This window comes from Phacochoerus africanus, chromosome 8, assembly GCF_016906955.1.
Source record: "Phacochoerus africanus isolate WHEZ1 chromosome 8, ROS_Pafr_v1, whole genome shotgun sequence".
In the NCBI taxonomy this organism is placed as follows: domain Eukaryota; kingdom Metazoa; phylum Chordata; class Mammalia; order Artiodactyla; family Suidae; genus Phacochoerus; species Phacochoerus africanus.
In genome coordinates this window covers 48535295-48555976 of record NC_062551.1, presented here as the reverse complement: position 1 = coordinate 48555976, position 20682 = coordinate 48535295, and the positions used below count along the sequence as shown (strand labels likewise).

Genomic DNA, 20682 nt, shown 5'->3' with positions numbered 1-20682 from the left:
CGAGTACAGTTCCCTGTGCTATACAATAGGACCTTGTTGTTTATCCATTCTATATATAATAGTTTGCATCTGCTAACCCAAAACTCTCAATCCCTCCTTGCCCTCTCCCCTTTGGTAACCACAAGTCTGTTCCTATGTCTGTGAGTCTGTTTCTCTTTCACAGATTAGTTCATTTGTGTCATATTTTAGATTCTACATATAAGTGATATTATATGGTATTTGTCTTTCCCTGTCTGACTGACTTCATTTAGTATGATAGTCTCTAGTTCTATCCATGTTGCTGCAAATGGTATTATGTCATCCCTTTTCATGGCTCAGTAGTATTCCATTGCATATATGTACCACATCTTCTTTATCCATTCATTTGTCAATGGACGTTTAGGTGTTTTCATGTCTTGGCTATTGTGAATAGTGCTGCTATGAACATGGCGGGGGCATTACCTTTTCAAATTATAGTTTTGTCCAGATATATGCCCAGGAATGGGATTGATGGATCATATGGCAAGTCTATTTTTAGTTTTTTGAGGAACCTCCTTACTGTTTTCCATAGTGGCTGTACCAACTTACATTCCCACCAACAGTGTAGGAGGGTTCCCTTTACTCCACACCTTCTCGAGTATTTATTTGTAGACTTTTTAAAAATGGTCATTCTGATTGGTGTGTGGTACCTCACTGTTTTGATTTGTATTTCTCTAATAATTACTGCTTTGTGTTTTCAGTACTGAGCGTGGATCTGGCTACCTTGTTGAACACACTCTTACTTGTTCTAGAATAACTTGACAGATTATTCTCCACACTGTTCTAGCTAGATGATCCTGTTGTCTGGCGGGGGCGGAGGTGGGGGGCGGGGGGTGGGGGAGGGAAGGAAGACAGTTTAGTTTTTCCAGTCTTTACAGCTCATTTCTCCCTCTGCCTTTGATTAAGAGCTCCAGTACAGGACTTGCCATGTGGCTCACAACATAACTACTTGGCATTGCTTCTACAGTGGCTGCGTCTCCACCCCTAGCCTGGGAACGTCCATATGCTGCAGGTGCAGCCACTTGTTTAAAAAAAAAAAAAAAGAGTTCCAATACAGTGTTGACTGATAGCGGTGATAATGGACAATCCTTCTCTAGTTCTAGACTTTTTAAAGGAATGCCCCTAAGGGTTCATCATTAAGGAAGCCCTTTATCAAATTTCATTCCTAATTTGCTAAGAAGCTGTTTTTTCTTTTTCTTTTTTTCTGTTTTTTCATTTTTGGCCACCCCGAGGCATATGGAGTTCCCAGGCCAGGGCCTGGATCTGAACTGCTGTTGTGACCTGCACCGCAGCTTCTATGGCAACGCCGGATCCTTTAATGCAGTATGCTGGCCTGGGGATTGAATCTGCATCCTGGAGCTGCGGAGATGCCACTGATCCCGTTGCACCACAGCAGGAACTCCAAAAGATTTTTTTTTTTTTTTTAGAGCAGTTATTGGCTTTCTATGAATTTGTCGATGAGATAAGATGACTTTTCTGCCTAAATCTGTTAATGTTGAACCATCTTCCTCTCTTTACTGTTGCTGGATTTGATTTAATAACATTTTCTTTAGGGTTGTTATGTGTTTGTTTTCATGAATGGCATTGACTCATGATTTTCTTTCTTGTGCTAGCCTTGCCCAGTTTTGACATGAGGGAAATGCTAGCCTGTTCTGTGGTTTGGAGGAACCACCTACCTTTTTCTGCAATCTGGAATGGTTTCTGATATATTGGAGTTATCTGTTCTTTGAACATTTGGTACAGCTTGACTGTATGGTCATCCATGCTTGGTGCCTTTTTGGTAGGTCTTTGACTACAATTTCAGTCTCTTCCGTGGATATGGGTTTATTCAGATTTACTACTTTCTCCCGGAATAAAGTTTTGTAACTTATATTTGCCTAGAACAATATCTACTTTATCTAGGGTTTCAGATTCATTGGCATAACTTTATTATGCATATCATTTATCAATCATTTGGATCTGAAGTTATATTTCTTTTGGCTTTCCTGATATTTATTTGTTTCTTCTCTTATTTTTCTGGATCAGATTTGCCAAAAAATGTAATAAACCCCAAATTTTATTGGTCTTAAAAAAAAAAAACAAACCCAAGGATTTCACTTGTGGCTCAGTGGGTTAAGGATCCTCCATTGTCATTGCTGTCGCTTTAGTTACTGCTGTTGCTTGGCTTTGATCCCTGGCCCAGGAACTCCTGCATGATATGGGAATGACCAAAAAAAAAAAAAAAAAAAAGAAACCCCAAACCAATTTTTTTTTAACCAGTAATCTCTTCTACTTATTTAATTTTTTATTTTTAATTAAAGTCTAGTTGATTTATAATGTGCCAATTTCATTTCTGTACAGCAAAGTGACCGAGTCATAAATATATATACATTATTTTTTTAGTGTTATCTTCCATCATGTTCTATCCCAAAAGACCAGATATATAGTTCCCTGTGCTATACAGCAGGACCTCATTACTTATCCATTCTAAATGTAATAGTTTGCATCTACTAACCCCAAACTCCCAGTCCATCCCACTTCCTCCCTCTTCTATTTTTTTTTTTTTTTGAGGGAGGGCTATTTTATTTAATTAATTTCTTCCTTAATTGTTATTATGTATACTCTAGGTTTTGATATATAATGCTGTAATTGTCATTCAGTTCCAAAAAGAGTGTATTTTTAATTCCCCATAACCCCCAAATTATATAGAAATGTGGTTTTTAATATCTTAGATATTAAATATTTCTTAAATATTTACAGGATTTTGTTGTATATTCTGGATATTAATCACATTTTTTTTAAGCTGAAAATATCTTCTCCTGGGTTGTTATTTATTAGAAAACCTTTTCAGGAGTGCAGTGGAAACGAATCCGACTAGGAACCATGAGGCTGTGTGTTCAATCCCTGGCCTCACTCAGTGGGCTGGCGTTGCTGTGGCTGTGGTGTAGGCTGGTGGCTACAGCTCCAGTTGGACCCCTAGCCTGGGAAAATCCATATGCTGAGGGTGCAGCCCTAAAAAGACACACACAAACACACACAGACACACACACACGCACACACATGAAAACCTTTTCAATTATGTCTCTGGAAGAAATCTTTCATCTTAATATAGTCAAATTCATCTCATTTTCCCTACATAGTTTATGTTCTCTTGATTTCACTATATGGTTTATTCACTGCAAAATCATAAAAAATATTCTACATTTTTCTACTGGCTATTCTGGGTTGAATTGTGTCTCCCCAAAATATATGCTGAAATCCTAACCCTTGTACTCCAGAGGTGCTTTTATTTGGAAAGAGAATATTTGCAAATGTAAATAGTTAAATTAAGATGAGGTCATACTGGAGTAGGGTGGGCCCCTACTCCAGTAGGGCTGATGTCTTTATAAGAAGAAAACCATCTGAAGACAGACAGACAGACTGAGGGAGAATGCCATGTGATGAGAAAGGCTGAGATTGGAATTACGCAGCTGCAGGCTGAGGAACTCCAAAGATGGCCAGCAAACCACCAAAAGTTAAGAGGAAATGAAAGATTTCCCTACAGGTTTCAGGGGGCCATATGCCCATTTTGAAAGTCTAACATCCAGAACTGTGAGACAATATGTTTCTGCTGTGTTAAGCCACCGGTTTGTGGCACCTTATTCTGGAAGCCCCATGAAACGAATGTACTAGCTTTATAGGTTTATCTTTCATATTTAGGTCTTAGTCCTTTTATTTGACCTTTATATTATGGTGAGAGGTAGGGAACCAACTTTTCTTTTCTCTAAGCAGCCAGTTTCCCCAATATTATCCTTTCACAAGCCATCTCTTCCCTTCTAATTAGGATGCTTATTCTGATACATCTCAAGGTCTTTTATGTACACGACTCTCTTTCCTCTCTGGTCTGTTCCTTTGATCAGTTTGTCTATTTATATGCCATCCCACCTTTGCTTTCTTTTCTTTCTTTTTTTTTTTTTAGGCTGCACTTGCAGCATATGGAAGTTCTCAGGGGTCTAATCGCAGCTATGGCTTGCCAGCCATAGCCACAGGCAGAGCAACTTGGGATGCCAGATCCTTAACCCACTGAGTGAGGCCAGGGATTGAACCCACATCCTCATGGATTCTAGTCGGGTTAATTGCTGCTGAGCCCTGATGGGAACTCCTGTTTTCTTTTTTTTAAGCTCTGGCTTCTTGATGTATATGATACAGAAAAGTCCCCCTCCTTTTTTTTGCTTTTTAGGGCTGCACTGGCAGCATATGGAAGTTCCCAGGCTAGGGATCTAATCTCAGCTACAGCTTGCCGGCCACAGCCACAGGCAGAACAACTTGGGATCCGAGCTGTGTCTGCAACCTACACCACAGCTCACGGCAATGCTGGATCCCTGACCCACTGAGCAAGGCCAAGGATCAAACCCGCATCTTCATGGATACTAGTTGGATTCATTTCCACTGCACCACAACAGGAACTCCTCATATGCTTTTTTGAATCCATTTATTGTGTTTCTCGAAAAACTTTATGGAATTTGGGCTTACATAGAATTTATAGCTTGATTTATATAGAAGAAGCATCTTGGTAATATTAGATTGTTGCATTCATGAACATGGTGCATCTCCCCTTTTGTTAGATTTCTTTTGTGTCCTTCAATAACATGAAATTTTTTTCCTTCATAAATGTGTTGAGGATTGACAGGTTAATTCCTAGATTACCTTTAAATGTTTGTTACTAATTCTGAATGGAACCTTATTTTTCGTAAGAGTTCCTAGTTGTTTATTATTATGTAGTGGAATTCATTTTTCCAATTCGATCTTTTATTTGGGCAATTTGCTGATGCTCTTATTAGCTTTAATGGTTTGGAGTTTCTGTACGGTAAAACAAATCACATTCAAATGATAACAGTTTTGCCATCCTTGCTTTCATTACATATGTGTGTGTGTGTGTGTGTGTGTATTTGTATTTATTTACAATGATTTATTGCAATGGTCAGGACCCCTCAGAGTGAATAGTAGTAGTGACTGTGTTCAGCTGTATTTTCTTCCTGATCTTAAAAGACATGAGTTTAAGGTTTTATGTTGAGTTGTGTGGGGTGTAGTAGATTTTTGGTAGATAGTCCTTATCAAGTTATGGAAGTTCTTCTGTATCTCTGCTTTTCTGAGAGCTTTTATCATAAATAGATATTGAAGGAGGGCTTCAGAGGGTTAAGGATCTGACCTTGCTGCAAGCTGTGGCGTAGGTCACAGGTGCGGCTCGGATCCAGTGTTGCCCTGGCTGTGGTGTAGGCCAGTAGCTGCAGCTCTGATTTGACCCCTAGCCCAGGAACTTCCATATGCCACAGGTGCAGCCCTAAAAAGAAAAAAAAAAAATAGTTGAACTTTACCAAATGTTTTTTCAATCTGTGGGGTGAGCATATGACTTTCCTTCTTTATTCCTCAATGTAGTGCAAGCAGGGAAAGAAGGAAGTGGGACCTGGTGACCCTTGGGGGATGGGGAGGGCCCCTACCTACTCTGGGACATTTTGTGAAACAAATATCTTCTGAGACATTGTGTTCTGGACTGTCTTTATTATACCATAGTTATCTATCCTAGTGTAGATGGTTCTTAAAAAAAAAAAAAATACAAGAGTTCCCACTGTGGCTCAGTGGGTTAAGAACGTGATTAGTATCCATGAAGATGCAGGTTTGATCAAAAAACCCCCAAAAACAGAAACCCCAAAACTTAAGTAACGTAATATAAATGCCTCATGTTTAAAAATAAAACATAAAAGAAATAAATCCTTATACCTGAATGTCAATAAAAGCACTACCAAAGCATGGAGTAGTGTCATTGGGTTAAGGATCTGGTGTCATCACTGCTGTGGCTCTGGTTACTGCTATGGCAAAGGTTTGATCCCTGACCCAGGAACTTCCACATGCCACAGATGCAGCCAAAAAAAAGTACTACCAAGCAATGTTTCTTTAATTGTTATTGGTCTCTTCAAAGTTTACTATTTTTTGTTCCAGTATTGGCATTTTCTATTCTTGTGGAAATTTATCCATTTTCGTTATGGTTTTCAAATGTACTGGTTTATGTAGTTCAAAATGTATTCTATCACTTAAAAATACCTGCATCTGTAGTTTTTTCCCCTTTTCAGTTACGCATTTTGGGTTTTTTACATCTTTCTTTTTCATCTCTATCAGTCTTGCCTGAAGTATTTCTATATTATTAGAATTTCAAATTGCTAGGTGTTATTTTTGTTGATCTTTTTTCCTAAACTGAGGCTTCCTTCATTTATTTTCAATCTTTTGATAAAAATGTTCAAAGTGGAGTTCCTGCTGTGGCATAGTGAGTTAAGAATCCAACTGCAGTGGCTCGGGTTGCTTCGGAGGCATGGATTGGATCCCCAGCCTAGCACAGTGGGTTAAGAAAAAGCATCTAGTGTTGCTGCGGCTGCAGTTTGGATTCAGTCTCAGACCCAGAATTTCCATATGCCTTGGGTGCAGCCATTAAAAAGAAATGTTCAAAGTAATAAATTGCCCTTGAAACATTGCTTGGTAGTACTTTTTTTTGGCTGCATCTGTGGCATGTGGAAGTTCCTGGGTCAGGGATCAAACCTTTGCCATAGCAGTAACCAGAGCCACAGCAGTGACGACACCAGATCCTTAACCCAATGACACTACTCCATGCTTTGGTAGCGCTTTTATTGACATTCAGGTATAAGGATTTATTTCTTTTATGTTTTATTTTTAAACATGAGACATTTATATTACATTATTTAAGTTTTGGGGTTTCTGTTTTTGGGGTTTTTTTGATGTTGTAGTAGTTGTTGGTGGTCTTTTAGGGCCGAACCTGAGGCATGTGGGAGTTTCCAGGCTAGGGGTCAAATCAGAGGTGCTGTTGCCAGCCACAGCCACAGCAACGTCAAATCCAAGCCTCGTCTGTGAACTACACCATAGCTTGCAGCAGCGCCAGAGCCTTAACAGACTGAGTGAGGTCAGGGATCAAACCTGCATCTTCATGGATACTAATCACGTTCTTAACCCACTGAGCCACAGTGGGAACTCTTGTATTTTTTTTTTTTTTAAGAACCATCTACACTAGGATAGATAACTATGGTATAATAAAGACAGTCCAGAACACAATGTCTCAGAAGATATTTGTTTCACAAAATGTCCCAGAGTAGGTAGGGGCCCTCCCCATCCCCCAAGGGTCACCAGGTCCCACTTCCTTCTTTCCCTGCTTTGAGCATCATCACATGGTTGAAGCCGTCTTAGTGCCACCAAGTCTGTGTTCCTCTGTGTGAGAAGACAGAATGCAGAATTATGGAACAATTAGCTTCATCTTTAAGGACATGAATCAGAAATTGCCTGCCTTGCTTCTGCTCCTTTACCACTGGCCAAAAATTAACCATATGGCTACAGGAGAGAAAGAGTACTAACTGGGATTTGGTCAGAAAAAGACACTGGAGTTCCTGTCGTGGCACAGCAGAAACGAATCTGATTAGTATCCATGAGAACGTGGGTTCAATCCCTGGCCTTGCTCAGCGAGTTAAGGATCCGGCGTGGCTGTGAGCTGTGGTGCAGGTCACAGACGCCGCCCAGAGCCCATGCTGCTGTTGCTGTGGCGTAGGCCGGAGCTTTAGCTCTGACTGGACCCCTAGCCTGGGAACCTCCATATGCTGTGATGTGGCCCTGAAAAGCCAAAAGAAAAAAAGAAAAGAAAAAGAGAAACTGAACCACTTATGTTAACAGAATTTTATGGAAGGAATTTATTGAGTTGGTGAGATGGCAAAATGCGGATGTTGTACTAAGCGGATAACAGATGCAGAAATCAGCTTTCACCCCTAGGACTAGGGCAATAAAGGGAAGAGTTTGGGGTTATCAGTATCTGGAAGGTTGATGGAGTGCTCCTGGAGAGACGGAACCCAGGCCTCTGGCAAGGGGACAGCTGGTCTTATGTCAGAGAGAGAAAAATGAGAGTGTAGAAAAAATAGGAGTCACCTGCTGCCTTCAGGGGGATGAACCCTTGCTGGGTGATGCCGGCGGGAATAAGAAGCAAAACAGAAAGAAGCCTGAACTTTCTCCATCCAGCCTTTTCTCTTGCTTTCTTGTGCTCCCTCTAGGCAGAACCAAAGCAGAGTGTAAAAGGGTGGGTCTGACCCAAGAAACAATGGATCAGTCACCAACAGAGTTCACCTACTTCCCTTTTTGTCTCTTTAGTGCCACACCTGTGGCATGTGGAAGTTCCCAGGCTAGGGGTCTAATCAGAGCTGCAGCTGCTGGCTTACACCACCACCATAGCCACACAGGATCCTTAATCCACTGAGTAAGGCCAGGGATCGAACCCGCATCCTCATGGGTACTAGTTGGGTTGTTACTGCTAAGCCACAGTGGGAACTCCTCACCTAACTTTTTGACTACCCAGAGTCCGTACATACTTTTACACACATTTGATCTTCCATTTATTTTTTGTTTTATTATTATTATTATTATTATTTCTAGGGCCGCTCCTACGGCATATGGAGATTCCCAGGCTAGGAGTCTAATCGGAGCTGTAGCCACCAGCCTACACCAGAGCCACAGCAACGCGGGATCACCAGCCTACGCCAGAGCCACAGCAATGCGGGATCCGAGCCTTGTCTGCAACCTACACCACAGCTCACGGCAACGCCGGATTCTTAACCCACTGAGCAAGTCCAGGGATCGAACCCGCAACCTCACGGTTCCTAGTCGGATTCACTAACCACTGAGCCACGACAGGAACTCCTTTTTGTTTTAACTTTTATTATTTTATTTGAGTTTTGCTTTTTAGGGCCACAGCTGAGGCACATGGAAGGTCCCAGGCTAGGGGTCCAATCGGAGCTGCAGCTGCCGGCCTATGCCACAGCCACAGCAGGGTGGTATCTGAGCTTCATCGTCAACCTACACCACAACTCAGGGTGACAGCAGATCCTTAACCCACTGAGCGAGGCGAGGGATCGAACCAGCCTCCTCACGGATCCTAGTTGGGTTCGTTACTGCTGAGCCACAACAGGAACTCCCTGAACTTCCACTTAACAACCATACATCACCGTTTTTCACCTAATCTTGCACAAAGATGCTCTCATCTGCTCTACAAAGAGGGGAGACAGAGAATTCCCTCAGTCATATTGTCCATTCCTGTTGTGCTGTCTCTCTTGTTCTCCTTGTGCTTCTGGTGTTGTTTCGCATTGAGTCTCCTCCGAACATTTCCATTTCCTCTCTCTGCTGTATGGGAAGCCGGACACTTACTTTCTGTTCTTTTAATGGTTACTCCAAAAATATCATCATGTGTCTCCCCCGACAAGATCTTCTCCAGTTAGAAGTTGTTCAAGATTCTACTTCTTTGTGTAACACCAAAATTTGACATTGTTACTGTGCTTTTGATAGTTTTGACATTTTTGATGTGTTTAAACTTTTCATTTTTGTTTACTTTTTCTTTTCTTATTCTTTCTCATGTTTCAGGCCTTTATTCAAAGATTAGCTTCCTTCTTCCTGAATTATATCTTTTCGAATTTCGTTTGAAGAGAGTATCTTGGGAATCGATTCCTACCTTTCGGTTTGTCTAAACAATAATCTTATTTTTGTTTTTGAAAGATATTTTTCTGGCCATGCAATTGTAGTGTGACAGCTATTTTATTTTAGCACTTTGAGGATCTTATTCTGCAGTCTTCTGGCTTCCATCATTAGCATTGGGAGATGAAAAGTATGAATTCCCTGGTGGCCTGGGGGTTAAGGATCCAGAATTGTCACTGCTGTGGCTTGGGTTGCTGCTGTGGTGTGGGTTCGATCCTTGGCCTGGCAACTTCTGCATGCCGTGGGTTGCAACCCCTCCCCCCAAAAAAAGAGAAAAGAAAAAAAAGAAAAGAAAAGGAAAAGTAATGCTTTGGCTGTTCTAATGATTTTTCTCTTTAGTATACTAAGATTTATTATATGTCTAGTGTGGATCTTTTAGAAAATATTCTGTGTGGGATTCATTGGGTTTCTTGAATTTGAGGAAGAATCTTGCATCAATTCTGAAAAATTTCGAGAAATTATCTCTTCTGATGTGCTTCTCGCCCTTCTATTATCTTTTTTTTTTTTTTTTTAAATGGCCGCATTTGCAGTGTATGGCAATTTCTAGGCTAGGGGCCTATGCCACAGCCACAGCAAAGCAGAATCTGAGCCCTGCCTCCACCCTAGGCCACAGCTCACAGCAATGCCAGATCCTTAACCCACTGAGGGAGGCCAGGGATCAAACCTGAATCCTCATGGATACTAGTTGGGTTCTTAACCTGCTGAGTGAGCCACACTGGGAACTCCTCTTTCAGCATTTTTTAAACACCATCTTCAGTTTCTTTCCTATTTATTTATTTATTTATTTATTTATTTATCTTTTTACGGCCACACCAACGGCATATGGAGGTTCCCAGGCTAGGGGTCAAATTGGAGCTGCAGCTGCCAGCCTTCACCACGGCCACAGCAACACTAGATCTGAGCCGCATCTGCAACCTACACCACAGCTCATGGCAACGATGGATCCTTAACCCACTGATGGAGGCCAGGGATCAAACCTGCGTCGTCATGAATGCTAGTATGGTTTGTTAACCACTGAGCCATGACAGAAACTTCTTCAGTTTCTTTAAACATTTAATATATTGATTTTATATTCTGTACCTTATAATTCCAATATTTGTACCAACTGTGAGTCTGATTCTGAGGTTTATTGCTTCTGCTTGTGTGGGTTGTGGAACGCATTGTTCTTTGGGATTTTGTCTCGGAAAATTCTTTAAAGCCTGGGCTTAAAATCCGTTTTCCTGGATAGAGTTAGTGTTTGCTTATGCCATGTACCTGTGGGAATAGGCAACTTGGGATCACTCTAAAATTTTGTGTGGAAGTCTTTCGGGCTATGCAGATAGTACCCATTTAGCCTCTAAATCCACAGGAATATGGGCTGGTAGGAATTCTCAGGGGAATTTTCTCTTGCTAATTACTCATTGTAAAGGCAGAGACAATCGTACATTCCCACTGTCTTTTTCAGAGCGAGGGTGTTTTTTTTTTAAAGTACCAACTGGAGTTCTTGTCGTGGATCAGTGGTTAATGAACCCAACTAGTATCCATGATGATGCGGGTTTGATCCCTGGCATCGCTCAGTGGGTTAAGAGTCCGGCATTGCCGTGAACTGTGGTATAGGTCACAGACGTGGCTTGGATCCCGAATTGCTGTGGCTGTGGCGTAGGCCGGCAGCTACAGCTCCAATTCGACCCCTAGCCTGGGAACCTCCATGTGCTGCAGGTGTGGCTCTAAAAAAAAAAAAAAAAAAAGCCAATAAATAAATAAATACAAATAAAAATTTAAAATACCAACTGAGGGTTTGCCCTCAGGTTCTAGAATTTTATATATAGTTCTCTGATCTTTCCTCTCAGTCTGCTGAAGTCCCAGGATTTTTCCTCTGTGAAAATGGCCCATTAACACCCAGGCTTTATGCAGGTAACCCCAGGAAAAGTGCTGAATCCAGAGCTCTCTTCACTGCTCTGGACTCATGCTTTCCTGTTTTGGGGTCTGCAAGGATGCACTTAAGGCACACTGCCGATCTCCTTCAGGGCTGGCACAACCAAGAAGTGTCTGGGCCCCCAGGCCTCCCCTGCTCTCATTGGATTAGAGAGCTAGTTTACCTACAATTAATTGTATCTATTCATTTTTAAATTAATTATATCCTGTCCCTAGCTTTCAGGGAGAACAAATTGAATTACTCATTAATCTAATAGTTACTGCTTTTATTCTGAGCAGTACTGAAGGTCTGTTACTCTCCTAAACCAAGGAATGTCTCTGATGGGCTGAATTGCGTCTCCCCAATCTCCACCCCCAAATTCATATGCTGATGCCCTAATCCTCAGTACCTCAAAATGACTGTGTTTGGAGATCGGGCCTTTAAAGAGGTGATGAGGTTAAAACGAGGCCATTAGGGTGGCTCCTAGTTCAGTCACACCTGGTGTCCTTGTCGGAAGAGGGAATTTGAAAGCAGAGAGAGACGCCAGGGATGTGTATGCAGAAAGGCAAGAAGGTGATCTGCAAGCCAAGGAGAGAGGGCTCAGAAGAAGCCACCTCTGGAGTTCCCATTATAGCTCAGCAGGTTAAGACTCCGACAATGTCCTGGAGGGTGGGGGTTCCATCCCTGGGCTCAATCAGTGGGTTAAGGATCCAGCGTTGCTGCGAGCTGTGGCATAGATCTCTGATGAGGCTCCGATCCTGTGTTGCTGTGGCTCTGGCGTAGGCCAGCAGCTGCAGCTCTGATTTGACCCCTGGCCCAGGAACGTCCATATGCTGCAGGTACCGCCTTAAAAAAAAAAAAACAAAGAAGAAGGAGTTCCCGTCGTGGCGCAGTGGTTAACGAATCTGACTAAGAACCATGAGGTTGCGGGTTTGATCCTTGGCCTCCCTCAGTGGGTTGGGGACCCGGCGTTGCTGTGAGCTGTGGTGCAGGTTGCAGATGCGGCTCGCATCCCGCGTTGCTGTGGCTCTGGCTTAGGCCGGTGGCTACAGCTCCCATTCGACCCCTAGCCTGGGAACCTCCATATGCCCCGGGAGCGGCCCTAGAAAAGGCAAAAAGACAAAAGAAAAAAAAATAAAGAAGAGGCAAAGTCTGCCCACACCTTGATCTTGAGCATCTAGTCTCCAGAAGTGTGAGAAGTACATTTCCGTTGTTGTTTTAAGCCACCCAGTCTTTGGTACTTTGCTATGGCAGCCCCAGCAGACTAATACTGTCTCCCATGCTGTGTAACCTCAGACAGCATCTTAGCCTCGAGGGAGGAACTATGATTTGACACAGGGGCCTTTCCAAACCTGTTCCGATCACACCCATAGCACAGCCTGCTTCGGCAAAGAGACTTACCAAGTCCAGACCCAGGATGTATCTCACTCATGCATCTCGTTTCTTTTTTCAGGGTGTCGCTGGAGTTCTCCTGCTCAGGAACGAATCTGAGGACAGGCAACATCTTGGTGATGCTCCAGACTTTCCGGCTGACTTGGTTTAGAGGACCTGTGGGATGTGCTGAGAAGGAGGACTGGGGGAGAGGTGAGAACAGCAGGAGTTAGGGAGGGGGAGGAGGAATAGACACCCTCTCCCAGGCACCAAACCAGATTCTCTCCCTAAGTGTGGGTGAGGCAAGCATTTTATGAGGTTCAGAAACGCAGCAGGACAGGCAGGAAGGGCCTGATGTCCCATGAGGTTAGGACGAAGTGATTCAGAGGGGGCCCACGTGTCAGGCTTCGTCTCCCTCAATTAACTCAGGGGGCGGATACAATCAAACAGCATCGCATCAACTCACCGTTCTTATTTCCTTCCCCCAGACTTCATGTAGGACAAATTCATTCTCTCACTACAAAATATTTACTGAGCACAACCGATGTACTGGGCAGGTCGCCGCGGAGGAGCAACCTGGCCTTGATGCAACCGCAGCTCTGGGAGGGCCGGCGAGGTTCTGAGCCGGCGCTTAAAGAGCGAGTGTCACAGACGGGACAGGAGGGGACGCTGCGGGCAGTAGGGGGCGCTGCACATGCGCAGAAAGCACCAACTAGACCTGAAGGCCTTGGGAGGACATTGAGACCTGAAAGGTGAAGAGGAGGGAGAGGAAGAGCGTTTTAGGCAAAGAGACCTGGGTTGTGAAAGCCCTAAAATATTTAAAGTGTCAATTCTTGGTACTGAGGAAGCCCCACGTGGCTGGACTGTGGAGTGACAGGGACGTGGTGGGGCTGAGGCCACAAGCAGAAGCCTGCTGGGAAGAGCTTTCTGGGAAAGGATTTGATTTTATGTTATTGACTTTTTTTTTTTTTTTTTTAAGGGCTGCACTGGCGACATATGGAAGTTCCCAGGTGAGGGGTCAAATCAGAGCTGCGGCTGCTGTTCTGCACCACAGCCACAGCACGGCGGGATCCAAGCCGCACTGGTGACTTATAGCACAGCTCACGGCAACCCTGGATCCTTAACCCACTGAGCGAGGCCAGGGATCAAACCAGAGCCTTCATGAGTCTTACTTGGGTTTGTTACCCCGAGCCACAATGGGTTGGCTGCTCTCCCCACCTCAGCATCTTTAGTTTAATCGTACCGGCAAAGTCTCCCTTTTGCCACATAAGACAGCATATCGACAGGTTCCAGGCATCAGGATGCGGACATCTTTAGAGGGTCATTTTTCTGCCCACCACAGGGAGCAAGTTGGACACTCGCTCCCAGGCATCAGAGCACTCTTTGTGTCCCTCTCCGGTCTCCCCAGCTGTGTGCTGATCTCATCTCTTTCTTTCTCTCCTTTTCCCATTTTTTTCTCCTGCCTTGCAGCTCATTTTAAAATAGATATCATCAGCTAGAGACATTTGCTCCAGATTGCCCAATCCTTAAGAACTGTGGTCCCAGTTATGGTCCCCTCTGAGTATGTCCAGTAGAAGGAGCTTGACCTGACCGAATCTCTGGGGGGAGCTTCTCGAACTGCACAGTCCAAGAGAAGTGAGCCACACATGCAAGTTGCATGTGTAATTTCAAAATTTCTAGGAGTCCCATGGGGGAGAAAAAGGTAAAAGGTAAAAAAAAAATAGATGGAGTTAACTTTAATAACATATTGTATCTAGGAGTTCCTGTTGTGGCTCAGTGGTTAATGAATCCGACTAGGACCCATGAGGTTGCGGGTTCGATCCCTGCCCTTGCTCAGTGGGTTAAGGATCTGGCGTTGCTGTGAGCTGTGGTGTAGGTTGCAGACGTGGTTTGGATCCTGCGTTGCTGTAGCTCTGGCGTAGGCCGGCGGCTACAGCTCCGATTCGACCCCTTGCCTGGGAACCTCCATATATCACGGGAGCGGCCCAAGAAATGGCAAAAAGAAAAAAATATATATATAGTATTTAACACAATGTATCAGACTTATGAACATTTCAACATGCATTTAATATAAAATTTATTAATGAGATTTTTTTATATTAAGTCGTTGACATCTGGTGTACATTTTATCCTTCACATCTCAGTTGGGACTAGCTATGTTTCAAGTTTTTAATATTGGTTATATTACATTGGACAGTGTAGGCTTAGTACATAAACCCTGCAAGGGCCCCAGGGCTTAGAACAGTCGCTGGCACAGTGGGCACTCAGATCTGTCCAGCACAGGAATAAATGGACTTCTTCTCTGTTCAGTTTTAGGCTTTTTTTTTCTTTCTTTTTTTGGCTGTGCCCATGGCATGTGGAAGTTCTAGGCCAGGGATTGAACCTGTCCACAGCAGTGACCACAGCCACTGCAGTGACAACACCGAATCCTTGACCCGCTGAACCACAAAGGAACTCCACTGTCTCTTTTTCAAAAGACCTGGGCCACTGACCCAAAGAAGGAAGCCTGAGCAGGGGGTTCATTTGCATCTAATTTGCATGGCCCTTCCCAGGTGTGCTTGCTCTCTTGATTCTCACTGGGTCCACTCTTACCCAGGCAGCCTTGAAAAATGCACTGAGCTGTGCTCCGTGCTTAGTGCTGTCTGGAAGGTAAGGGACAGAAGGGGGACTTGCCATGGAGCCAATTCCCAGGAGACCTCCAGGGGCGGGTGGGTGAAAAAGGAAGCCCCAAACATGTCTTCCCAGGCCCTTTGTGATCTGGTTCTGGTCCCTATGTACCTCCTGCCTTATCACCTTGTTATGGACTGAATCATGCCCTACTCCCCTCAAATCCATACACTGACGCTCTGACCCCCCCCCCCATTGTGACTGAATTTGGGGATAAGGCCTTTAAGAAGGTAATTAAGCTTAAATGAGGCTGTAAGGCTGGGGCCCTTCCAAAAAGGAAGAGACGCCAGGGCATGCGCACATGGAGAAAGGGCCGGTGAGGATACAGAGAGAGGCCTCCAGAGAAACCAACCCTGCTGGCACCTTGACGTTGGATTTCCAATCTCCAGAACTGTCACAGAATATATTTTTGCTGCTTAAACTACCCAGTCTGTGGTAGTCTGTCATAGCAGCCCCAGCAAGCTACACCTACCTCACCTCTCACCAGTCCTCAGTGCTGCCCTTGGACTCCACTCCAATAGCACTCCTGGCTGAAGCCAGTGGTTCTTTTTTTTTGAGAACTTTTTTTTTTTTCTTTTAATGAGTGATACACAGGAATTAACAGCGCTAGCTGCTCAGCTGGGTGCATTTTAGGAAGACAGAGCTGCCCCAGAGCAGGTAAAGGAGACAAGCAGGTGTGCTTGCTATATGCCAGTCACTGAACACATTACTCTCTTTTAGGGTGTGGTTTTTTTTGTTTGTTTTTTTGTTTTTGTTTTTTGTCTTTTTAGGGCTGCACCTGTGGCATGTGGAGCTTTCCAGGTTGAATTGGAGCTACCGCTGCCGGCCCACACCACAGCCACAGCAATTCGGGATCCAAGCCATGTCTGTGACCCACACCACAGCTCACGGCAACGCCAGACCCTTAACCCACTGAGCAAGGCCAGGGATCAAACCTGTGTCCTCTTGGATGCTAGTCAGATTCGTTTCTGCTGAGCCACAACGGGAGCTCCTCCCTTTTAGTGTTTTAAAATAAAACTCTATGAAGTGAGTACTTTTGACCACATTTCAAAGAAAATAACTCCGACAGTGAACATTTATGCTCTAAGGTGTTGAGCGCTGAGCTCTGCACAGCACGCGTCACCTCATTTAATCTTTGCTGTGGATGGAAGAGGTGGGAACGTCATGACTGTCCCCGTTCTGTGCAAAAGACAGGCAGGCCCTGGGGAGCTCCGTCACTTCTGAGGTCCACAGGATGGGCAGCTGCCAAACGGAGCAGTCTGACTGCAGAGTGCTCACGCCTGCCCATCATACTCTGTCCAGGAGTCAGTGGAGAGTCAGGTAACCATAAGGTAGCCCTCATAATTGTCTGGGGGCTGCATTGGAACCCAGTTTTATCAAAATTATTGTTATAATCACTCAGCAAATGTTTGACAGGTGTCCACCCTAGGAAAGATATTGTGCCAAAAATGTGGAGTCTGAAGACCAAAATCCACAGTTACTGCCTAGAAGGAGGATCCGAATAGTGGAAAGAGAGTCATGCAAAGCATTATGATCCAACTCACTGGAGGAAGGCGTTGAATTCAATGGGATCCTGTAGACAGCCTGGAGTTTGCCTTGGAAATCTTTACCTCACAGGGCAGGTTTTTTTTTTTTTTTTTGTCTTTTTGGGTCGAACCACCCAAGGCATATGGAGGTCCCTAGGCTAGGGGTCCAATTGGAGTTGTAGCCGCTGGCCTATACCACAGCCACAGCAATGCAGGATCTGAGCCGCATCTGTGACCTCCACCACAGCTCACGGCAACACCGGATCCTTAACCCACTGAGCAAGGCCAGGGATCGAACCTGCGTCCTCATGGATCCTAGTCAGATTTGTTTCCACTGCGCCACGAGGGGAACTCTGTATGGGGAGTTTGTACTGGAGAAAAACCGAACAAGGCTGGTCAGTAATCACTTGATTGAAAAAAAAGTAAGAGAGGCAAAAGCGAAATCACTCTCTTAACCACATTGATTACATAAGGATCTAAATAGCCTTTGAATTTAAGAACAAGCTTGGTAAATTATTACTAAATCCCATTATCATCCGATAGGATTTTATAAACCATCTCTAATTTTTAAACCAGCCATTGCTTTTCATTTATAGATTTTATCTAAAAATGTTTCAAGCCTTAAAAAGAATGCAAGTATAAATATCTTTAACAGGAAAGAAAAACTAACAAGTTTCATTAGCACTGGGAGTGTTCTTATCTTTTTTCTCCTCGGGTGTTAGAAGCTTGAGAACAGTAAATACTGTGGAATTAAAAAAGACATTTGCTTCGAGACTGTCTTTGGCTTTCAAATCCACCTACCACTGTATTGATTGAAAACTGCCTTCCATTCTTAAAGGGGGAGCATACATTTCTGATCTTATGTTCTCCGCTAAAGAAGAGATTTGCTTTTTATTTGGATGAAGGAATAGTATATTCAAAGCACAGTGACTGGAGAATATGATTTACTTTAGGAAACACAAAGATTTAGTATTTCCTTGGAGTTCCCATCGTGGCTCAGTGGTTAATGAATCTGACTAGGAACCATGAGGTTGCGGGTTCGATCCCTGGCCTCGCTCAGTGGGTGAAGGATCTGGCGTTGCCGTGAGCTGTGGTGTAGGTCGCAGACGTGGCTCAGATCTGGCGTTACTGTGGCTGTGGCATAGGCTGGCAGTCGTAGCTCCAATTTGACCCCTAGCCTGGGAACCTCCATATGCCTCGGGTGCAGCCCTAAAAAGACAAAAAAAAAAAAAAAAGATTTTGTTGAGGAAGGGGCTGTAACTGAAGATAACTTTGAAGAGCCTTTTCCTACCTGCTGCATTAAAAAGTTGGAATTTCGGAGTTCCTGTCGTGGCTCAGCAGAAACGAATCTGACTACCATGTGCAGGTTTGATCCCTGGCCTTGCTCAGTGGGTTGAGGTCACATCATTACCATAAACTCAGGTGTGGTTGAAAGGAGCTTGTGATGAGTAATAAGACATCCCTGGAGTTCCCTGGTGGCTCAGTGGGTTAAGGACCTGGCATTGTCACTGCTGCAATTCTGGTCACTGCTGTGGTGAGGGTTCAATCCCTGGCCCAGGAACTTCTGCATGTCATGAGCGTGGCCAAAAAAACCCCACCCCCAAACAGTGAAAAGACATTCCTTTCACTATTATCACTCTGATTCCTTAGGAAATCCAAGGGCTTTAGGGACTCTGTGTCAGGAAAGGGACAAAGACCAAAGAAACATTTCTTAATATAGATCTCATCACGAGCAGCATTGACAACATTTTGGCAAGAGTCTGAAAGGATCAGTTGTACCTATTTATAGTTTCTCTCACCGCAGCCCTGAGGACGGATCGCAGAGAACCAGGACGAGCATCAGGAGTCGGCATGATTATGAAGTTACTGTCTCTGAGCTCCCAGCCCGCCTTCCTGTGCTCTGCTTTGTGCCGGTAAGCTGGGAAATGGCATTTCTGCTTTGCCGGTTTGGTTCTCTGTTGGACCCCGGCAGTGGGGTTTGCTAGATTGCAGAAGTAGGGCGATGAACGTGTTCTGCTTTGCCCAGGACTCCCCCCGTTTTAGCACCAAAAGTTCCGCCTCCTGAGAACCTCTTCTCAGGACGGTCGGTCACCTTATGCCGAAGGGACTTGCCTGCTGTTCTTGTGAGTGTTACCCTAGCAACACTTCTGCGCTCCCTCCAGTGTCAGCAGCAGCACTGCCTCCCTGCAGCAGCTGCTGAATCCGACCTGTCGTTTTCTACCACGTGCAAAACCAGTTTCAGCAGAAACATCAGCGCCAGCTGGCTTCTGCATCTTCGTTCCCCCAGCTCTAGGTGTGGGACCAGCTTCCTGCAGTTGCTTCTTCCGTGCTCTCTTAGAGCTGTGGTTCTCAGAGGGTGGTCCCTAGAACACCACCACCAGCAGCAGAAGCATCTGGGAACTTATTAGAAATGCAAGACCCCGGGCCCCATCCCAGACCCAGCAGAGACTCTGGAAGCCATCCTCAGCAGTCTGCCTTTGAACAAATGCTCCAAGCAGTTTTGGCTAAAGTTTAAGAACTGCCTCAGAATTCTCTTTTTGCCCTTTCAGTTTTCTAGATAACAACTTTATATCAAGTTGGCAATTCCATATTTAACGTAGTGTCTCTGGGAAAGGACCTGGTGTGGTTTCTCTTCCCGGACCCTGACAGACCCAGAGCCCCCCGTGGTTTCTCTCCCTGGACCCTGACGGACCCAGAGCCCCCCCCGCAATGCCCTCCCCGCCCCCCCCCCCCCCCCCCCCCCCCGCAATGATACCGGTTCAAGATGAGGACCATCCGAACTAGGGGGCGGGAGTGGGCTGGAGAAGAGCCGACACACAGGAGCTGTTTCAAGGGTCACCTTGCCATCAGGGGAGGAGGGAGGAGTCGAGGGCAGCTCCACCTTCTTGGCCTGGGTGGCAGGAGGACTGCGGTGCGGTGCCCGTTCACAAAACACAGGTGCTATAGGAAGAGGGGGTGGGGGATGGTGGTGGAGACGATCAACTCGCTTTTGGATTTGACCAGGTTCCAGGAGAGATACTTGGGTGCAGACCTCCCCTTGGCAGGCGGCCCTAGGGTCTTGAGCTCAGGATAGATGTCTGAGTGTGACTCGAGGTGGCGGCTGATGCCATCGGCCTGGATAAACCCATCCAAGGAGACAGAACAGCACAAGGAGATCTCTTAGCCAGGTGTCAGAGGATTAGGGACCAGGACACAGACTGAGAAGGGGAGTCGGGGTAGTGGGAGGAGAGCCGGAGAGGTGGGAAGTTACGGAAAGTAAGGGCCAAGGGGGTTCAAAGTGGGTCAGATGTCGTGGTAGCAGAGAGGCCAAGGAGGTGTATTAACCAGGTCTGTTAATTAATTAATTAATATTACTCAAAAAATTTTAATCCCTGCATGTGGGATTTCTGGGTCAGAGGGTAAATTTGCTAGATGTTGGCAAATCCTCTTCCATGGAGGTTTGACGTTTTTTTGCTTCCCACCAGCAAGGCGTGAGAACCCCTGCTTCCTCCCAGCACTGCCAACAGGGTGTGTCAAACACTTGGAGTTTTGCTAGTCTGTTAGGTGAGAAAAAGGATCTCAGGGCGGTTTGAGTTTGTGGTTTTTAAAAATTGTAAGCGGCGTCGAGCATATTTTCGTGTATGGAGGGAACATTTGCACTTCTTTTGATGTGAACTTCCTCTTTGCCTACTTTCAATAGGT

General features: G+C 44.8%; 1 long non-coding RNA gene across 3 annotated transcripts in view; it reads left to right on the top strand.

Annotated features, from left to right (window-relative positions):
- LOC125132051 (uncharacterized) overlaps positions 1-20682 on the top strand; it is a 115904-nt gene that overhangs the window by 3291 nt on the left and 91931 nt on the right. For all 3 annotated transcript variants that reach the window (XR_007136125.1, XR_007136124.1, XR_007136123.1), the window contains exons 2-3: positions 12891-13021; positions 18806-18914. This is a non-coding gene — a long non-coding RNA (uncharacterized LOC125132051). The remainder of the gene's footprint in view (positions 1-12890; positions 13022-18805; positions 18915-20682) is intronic.